The sequence below is a fragment of the Sinocyclocheilus anshuiensis genome, unplaced genomic scaffold (assembly GCF_001515605.1).
Source record: "Sinocyclocheilus anshuiensis isolate Anshui unplaced genomic scaffold, SAMN03320099.WGS_v1.1 scaffold543, whole genome shotgun sequence".
Lineage (NCBI taxonomy): Eukaryota > Metazoa > Chordata > Actinopteri > Cypriniformes > Cyprinidae > Sinocyclocheilus > Sinocyclocheilus anshuiensis.
Window position 1 is genome coordinate 420,573 of NW_015552590.1, and position 7,641 is coordinate 428,213.

At 34.7% G+C, this 7,641-nt stretch overlaps 1 pseudogene; it reads right to left on the bottom strand.

The window, feature by feature from the left end:
* The window catches only part of LOC107665510 (low-density lipoprotein receptor-related protein 1B-like), a 312,996-nt pseudogene extending 309,981 nt beyond the window's left edge, over positions 1 to 3,015 (bottom strand).
* Positions 3,016 to 7,641: the final 4,626 nt, after the last annotated feature.

A 7,641-nucleotide genomic window follows, 5' to 3' on the forward strand; every position in this document is an offset into this window, starting at 1 on the left:
TGTGAATTAATCATGTGATTTACTAATAATTAATAAAGGATTAAAACATTAAGTGGAAACACCACACATTTAATTCTTTTTAACATATTGAATTAATATATTTAAAAAAATAAAATACATTTTGATCTATATATGCGTGTTGTGTGTGATCTTTGATTTATATATGCACACAAACACATGCATATATATGTGTGTGCGTGTATTTATATAATCTATCTACACACACACACACACACACACACACACACACACACACACACATATATCTAAAATCACATATCTAAACACTAAATATTGCAGTGTCTTATATTGTGATATTGATGCATATAAATACATTTATCTTATAATTTCCCATTGATTAGTAGATTATTAATTAGCATTATTTGGTGAATATAGTACAGATACCTTTGAAGCTACATTTAATCCACCAGACGCTTCACTAGCAGATTTACTTTTTTTTAATTTAAACAATCTTTTGTTACCACATTCACTGCTGTCTAATACTGCAGCTGCTAAGTCATGAATCATCTATTTTGAAAAACATTAAAAGCTACGTCCTAATGATAAATATTCAGTCCTGACACTAAGGCACATGTGCTAACAATGTGTTCTCAAAAACAATTCCTCCGACTTCACACTAAACTGTGGTCATTTTAAAATGTGTTAAATGAAGCTAAACACCCAAAACCTAATGAACATTACTAAAAATAAAGATAATTTCACTTCAGTAATGGAATATAAAACCAAGACCGAACTGCGGTAAATAGTTTCACGCTGCCAAAACAGAAACCAAGCGCGAGAAAAGAACATTTCTCAAGCCAATATGTCTTTCACAGCTGAGTCATGAGTCAAGTCTTGAACCAATACGAAAAATTGAATGCAGCATTGACATTCAACAAAGGCCTATCCCACGAAAACAGCATTTATAACCGACCCAGCGGTCCAGATTGCCATAACATGATTCCAAAATCCTCATTCTTTGCATAAATTTAGACCTTCTTTTTTTTTCCAGAAATTGTTTCCAGAATCAAGCAGACAGAAGTCGAAGCCAAAATTATCACCTGAACCACAACGCCACCTGATTCCATTTATAATAAAACGAGTTCCTGTCAGCCATGTAGCGAAATTGCATCCAAACAATGAAGCGGTTTGGCTGAAGATAAACTCTTATAAAACAAGCCCAATGACATGAAGGTCAAAATCACATTATGTATCGAAAATGGAATGCAAACTTCATTCAGTTTTTGCATTCAAGTGGAAATTCTGCTCTAGTGTTAATAACACGACATATTTCCATCCGACAGAATGATATATCACCCGAAAGGAAATATCTAGCCGACATTACACTGACAGAGACACATTTACCACACTAAGTATTCAGTCTATAGGCCATTAGTGTTTTCGGTTCGCAGTAATGGAGCCCTTAGGGAGCCGCACTTGTTGCGGTGCTTGATTTGTTTAGGGTACCCACATTTTGTCAACGGTTTATTGAATGCCTGCTCGATAAACTTGGTAACACACCATCTCACATGAAATGTTCATTTCAACATGGACTGTAAATCTATTTTCATTTACAAACCAATCATCGTGATCTATTAAGCGTTTTATGTACCCAATCCAAATCCTTTATTCGGATATGATCAAAGCATTTTAGCTAACACATTAGGCAAAAACTTATCAGAAATGAGGCCAGTTGGCACTTTTTTGGAAGATGCATATCAAGCGTAAACTTGTGCTATTAAAATGGTCATCTGGTCTGTCCAGCTAAACATGAGAGCACATAAAGTGTCTAGTCAAGGTAATGTTGGCAGTTTTAGGTATCCATGATGCCATTAAATGATTGAATGAATCATTCGGTTGCATTAACCTAATAAACTGTTCATGGTTGTGCTGTAAATGCAACCCTGCCATTTATACAGTGTTAAACTAAGTCGCATCTGATGGATCAGTGTAACACATACTCACTGCATTATTCCTAATAACACACAAAGATGATACTGCATTTAAAAGCCATCAGGGAGTCAGCAGCAAATGCTTTTATGAAAAAATGACACTCATACCCCATCTACTGTTACAAATAAAGGTGACTGAAAAATGGATATACAGCCTCTTAAGTTCCACAAAGAACTTTATCACCTTTAGTATATTGAAACATCTAGTCTTAGAACTGTAAGTTTCCTTGATCCGACACACCCAGTTCAGTTCTTGAAGCCTTTATTAATGATCTGATGAAGCGAATCAAGTGTTTTAAATAAGGTAGACATCCAGAATGTGCATTTCTGGAGATCTCCAGAAACCTGAAACCAAGAAATCAATTGTATAATGCAGCCGCAAGCACTTTCTTCATCTCCAAAGAATCATGTGGTCCTCAAGAGCATGAAAAAAAAATGGTTCTTGATTAAAAGAGGCTGTAAAAACCATAAAAAAAACTTAATTTGTAAGAGTCTAAGTTTGAAAGGTACAGCAACATAACTTTAGCGAATGGTTAAAGGCTGTTTTCATCAACTACAACTTCTACAAATAAAGAAGTCACTTAACTGGTTATTGATTTAGTCAGTCAGCCAGGCACTCTCTCTGTTACACGTCAAGTTATATTATAAGTAAAAAAGATAAATAAAGAGAGCTACAATAAGAGATAGATAGATAGATAGATAGATAGATAGATAGATAGATAGACAGATAGACTTGCCAACATACACAACAGTTTTAATATTAAAGACAGATAGACTTGCCAACATACACAACAGTTTTAATATTAAACATTAATGCAATATTTATTAACACTTTAAGAGGAACATATGCCAATACATGTAAATAAAATAATAAATATACGTTAATAAGCGGAGTTTGGTATGTCTTACCTTGCTCAGCCCCAGCCACTGTCAGCGTTTTAACCAGCAGAATTAATCCCGACATGCTCAGAAACGCCAAAATAAAGTCGGACATCGTGGCTGGATGTAGTCCTGAGCAGATCCGAGATCCGTTATCCGCGCAGCGCCGATGATGATGATGCCCAAGTTGAGTGTGAGCGGAGCCGGTCTCACGCCCCGCAGCGCTCCGCTCCGCAGCGCAGCTCCTCCCGCAAGGTGTCTGTGTGTGTGTTGGTGTGAGTGTACGGACAGAGCGGACTGCGTGCGCCTCAGTTTGAGGATAACAAGGTAGGATGGGAGGGAGAGAGAAAGAGGGGTGATAGGAAGACGGGAGGAGAGCGAGAGCGAGAGAGAGAGAGAGAGATGCATGTGGTGAACACACTCACGTGAGTAATAAAATAGAGAGACAAGATAGATAGATAGATAGATAGATAGATAGATAGATAGAAATAATAAATAGAACGATAGATATAACTAATGAAGGATAGACAGATGGATGGACGGATGGATGGATGGATGGATAGATAGATAATGATGATGAATGGAAAAACATAAATAAGGAGGGAGGGAAAGACAGACAGACAGAAATGGATAGACAGAAAGAAGGATAAAAAAATGGAAATTATATATATATATATATATACACACACACACACGTGTATATATGTATATGATGTGTGTGTGTGTGTGTGTGTGTGTGTGTATATATATATATAGAGAGAGAGAGATTGAAAGAAGGATGATGATGGAAATGAATTAACAAATGAATGAATGAATAAACCAAAAAAAGGAAGAAGGGAAAAAGTAAAAGCTTGAAGAGAAAGAGAGAGAAAAATGATGGACTTGCAAAGAGAAGGAAGAGCAGCACATGAAGAATGATGGAATGGATGGAAAGACAATGGATGAAAAGAAAGAAAGAAAGAAAGAAAGAAAGAAAGAAAGAAAGAAAGAAAGAAAGGGATGGATGGATGGATGGATACACTGAACGAAATAATAAATAGAATGATAGATAGAACTAATGAAGGATAGACAGCTGGACAGACGGACGGACAGACAGACAGACAGACAGATAGATAGACAGATAGACAGATAGATAGATAGATAGATAGATAGATAGATAGATAGATCGAATGAAAAAGAGATAGAATGATAGAATGACATACAAACACACAAAGTCAGAGAACTAATATGAGCTAATCAATCAGGTGAATGTGAACTGGTGTGTGTGAATGAGAGAAGGACGCAGTTCAGAAATCATTATTTTAAATTCCTCATAGCGTAAATCTCCAGCTGACAGATAACAGCTAGCTCAATGTACATAAACCCCCAACAAATCCAAACCATGCAGCAAACACTCTTCCAGCTGTCATAAAAGCAGCCCACCTCCGCCTGTCTCTCTCTGTGAGGGTCTCTGGGGCCCATAGGTTTGGGTGTATAGATTTCAAACTCAAAGCGCAGAAAACAATTCTTGGAGAAAGAAAAAAAAAAAAGCAAACTATAAAATAAAGTATAAAGTCCAGCGCCAATAAAACAATGAACATTGTTGCTTATTTCCATGCGAGGATCAGTAGGGACTATAGAGAAACCAAATCTAATGTGATTCGATGGAATCTAATTCTATCAATTTGATTCAGGAACATGTTTCTGGCGGCTAGTTAATCTGCCAGCTTTTTTTTTGATGCCTTTAGTTTCACGAGATGGAACAAAAAGTACAGGCACTAAAGCCTTTCGATTGTTGGTTTCTTGCACCATTATGCTTAGACAAAAGAAACGGAGGCCAAGTCCGCTGCCTTTAAAAGTGGATGAATTCATTAGCGCCACTCAAACGCCAGCAGACATGCAATGATGCAATAAACTCGCCATTTAATGCGGTTTTGCCATGTTTGTCCTCAAATCTAAGTAGGTGTCCTTGGCGCCAGGGAACGTGTGAAACATCCAGATCTCACGCGTCTTGTTCTTGCGCGAAATCATCTGCAATTCATGAGGTTTCAGATGTGGAAACGCACTGAACTTTGGTTTTCCGTTTCTAAACGTTTGGCAACGTTTGGAGATTTGAGGAAACCAGCGGTCGTGACTGTGCAAAACTCTTTGCCGTGATTTTTGAAGGCAGCCTGGTGACAATTCCAGACTTTCCCATGATGCTTCAGGGTTTTTCCACCCCATAATTTTCCTAGAGTCAGGGAGTCTTTGGATGACATTTTTGGTTCATTAAGACAATGTGTGAAGCTGCTAAACATATGCAAACAGGTAAAATAACTACTTTAACACTTACAAATGCATCTATTTTTGCCAAGATGTGGGAGAAACGGCCAAATATGCATATGAACACATAAATATTGGCTTTAAATGTTTTTTCAACATCAACACAAGCTTTTGTCAGCGTCTAGTGTTCTTGCAAAACTGGGCTGTAAATGATTTAGTGTACAGATGATGTGTGCAATATTTTTGACGTAAAAAAAAAGGTTGATTCCAAATCAACGTTACATTAAAACTCTCCTCATTTACTTTAATAAACACTCTTTGTCTTATTTTAAAATGCCATGCACGTTACTTCACATTAAAAAAAAAAAAAGTTCGTAATCTTATATTAAATGTAATTATTGGTTCCGCCTCTCAAACGACTTTTACATTTTGATGACATCATCAAGCACTCTGCTGATGATGCCCCTCCCCTCCAACTCCGGGTTATATAGAGACAACTTTCACAAGCTAAGCAATTCTAAATGTTTGTTTATTTATTTATTTGTTTATTTGTATTTTCCATCATTTTAGCTTCTAATTCAACCAATGGTGGAGTTTGGGAATGAGACCACATGCTTGGAGAAAAAAACCTCAAACAAATACAAATAAACTATTAAGAAATAATGATTAGAATTATAATAATGATGATGATGATGATGATGATACTAATATATTAAATTTCTTATATATTTTATTTGATTATTTCATATTATTATTTGAAAAAATATCAAATTAAAAACTAAAGAAATTAATAGAAATTAGAACTAATACTAATTATTATTATTTTAACAAAGAAGAAAATAGTGAAATAATAACATTAGCTAAATAATAATAATTTATTATATTTCATATATATTATTTTATTAGATTATTTATTATTTTCATTAGTTCAAAAAAATCTTAAATAAAAACTAAAGAAATTTATATAAATTCTAATTAGAACTACTACTACGACTAATAATAATAATAATAATAATAATAATAATTATTATTATTATTATTATTATTATTATATTCTTAACCAGTAAGAAAACAGTAAAAAATATTAGCTAAAAATTAACAACAACAACAATAATAATATAGTATATTTAATATATTATTTTATTAGATTATTTCATATATTATCTGAAAAAATATAAAAATCTAAATAAAATAATACTATTTATTATTATTATTATTATTTCAACAAAATTCAAAATAGTAAAAATTATTAATGATATTATCTAAAAAATTATAATAACAAAAAATAACAACACAACTTTATTATTATAATGTAAAATAAATAAAATTGTTAAAAATGAATAAACATTATTATTATTATTATTATTATGATTATTATTATTATTAATTTTGAACTATTTCCTTTTTATTTAGAAATATATACTGCAGTGCTACAAACAACTTTCTCTGCAAGCGTGTCCTTATGTGCCAAGGCAGCTGTCAAAGCCATATATTTTCTGTGTACAAAGTAATTTCCACACACATTCAGTGTGTAGCAATAATGCGGCCCTCGATTTTAAAGCACAGATCACCGCACAAGGAAGCCATACGCATGCACGTAAGCAACCGCATCCTTCACAATCTTCACGTCTCAATATAAGAGAGAAGAACAGAGTGTCTTTATTACCCAGTTATCATAAATAAAATCCATACACAAGCCCAGGAGAGAGTGATAGACAGCGTGAGCGTATAAAACACATCCATCCAGCTGCGAGAGTGTTTTGCTGCCATCTACAGAACGTCAATCAAACTGCCCACACAAAGACCGAGAGGTTATTAATATACAGCTCGAAAATAGAAAGCAAAAACATTTTTATGAGGTGCAACACTTTTTATTTTCAGCGTTTTGAGTCAGCCAGTCGAAATCGCTTATTCTGGCTGGCTTGGGCCCGTTAAAAACCCGAGGACACTTAAGGATATGTCACTCAGCTGTGTTTGAGTGCTCTTTTTCTTTAGCTCAACCAGACACAGACCCCTGGTTTCTCACCTTCCTAATTGGCCACAGCTCTAGAATGGCCTGTGACTCCACAAGCCGCGGAATTTCAATCAAGCTGCACAAAAGAGGCCTGTGTTTCTGCGCGAGGAGCGAGTCCGCCCGTCTCTCCATTCAGCCCTGTGCTTGTCTGTCTGACTCGCTCTGCTGCCATCTTACTCACACTGATGGACAGGAACTGAGGTCAGAAAGCCATCTTCTACCTCTGGCATGGGGTCAAATCTGGCCGTAATGCGGTTAATAACTGAAACAGGCCAGAGGTTTGTTAGTGAACAGGGAAAGATCCGGTCCCACTCATCTGTACTGAATTACAGACAGATGACTAACTGTTATTTATGGCATTACCCAATAATCTGTGCTATTAATACTTTTCAAATACTCAAAAATAACAAAACAATGGAAATTCATACAGATCAACATCTATTTGTATTTAATAATGACATATTAATAATAATAATAAAAAATTTAACAAATACTAATATTTTGTTGCTTGTTTTATTATTATAATTATTTACATTTAACTATATATATATATAT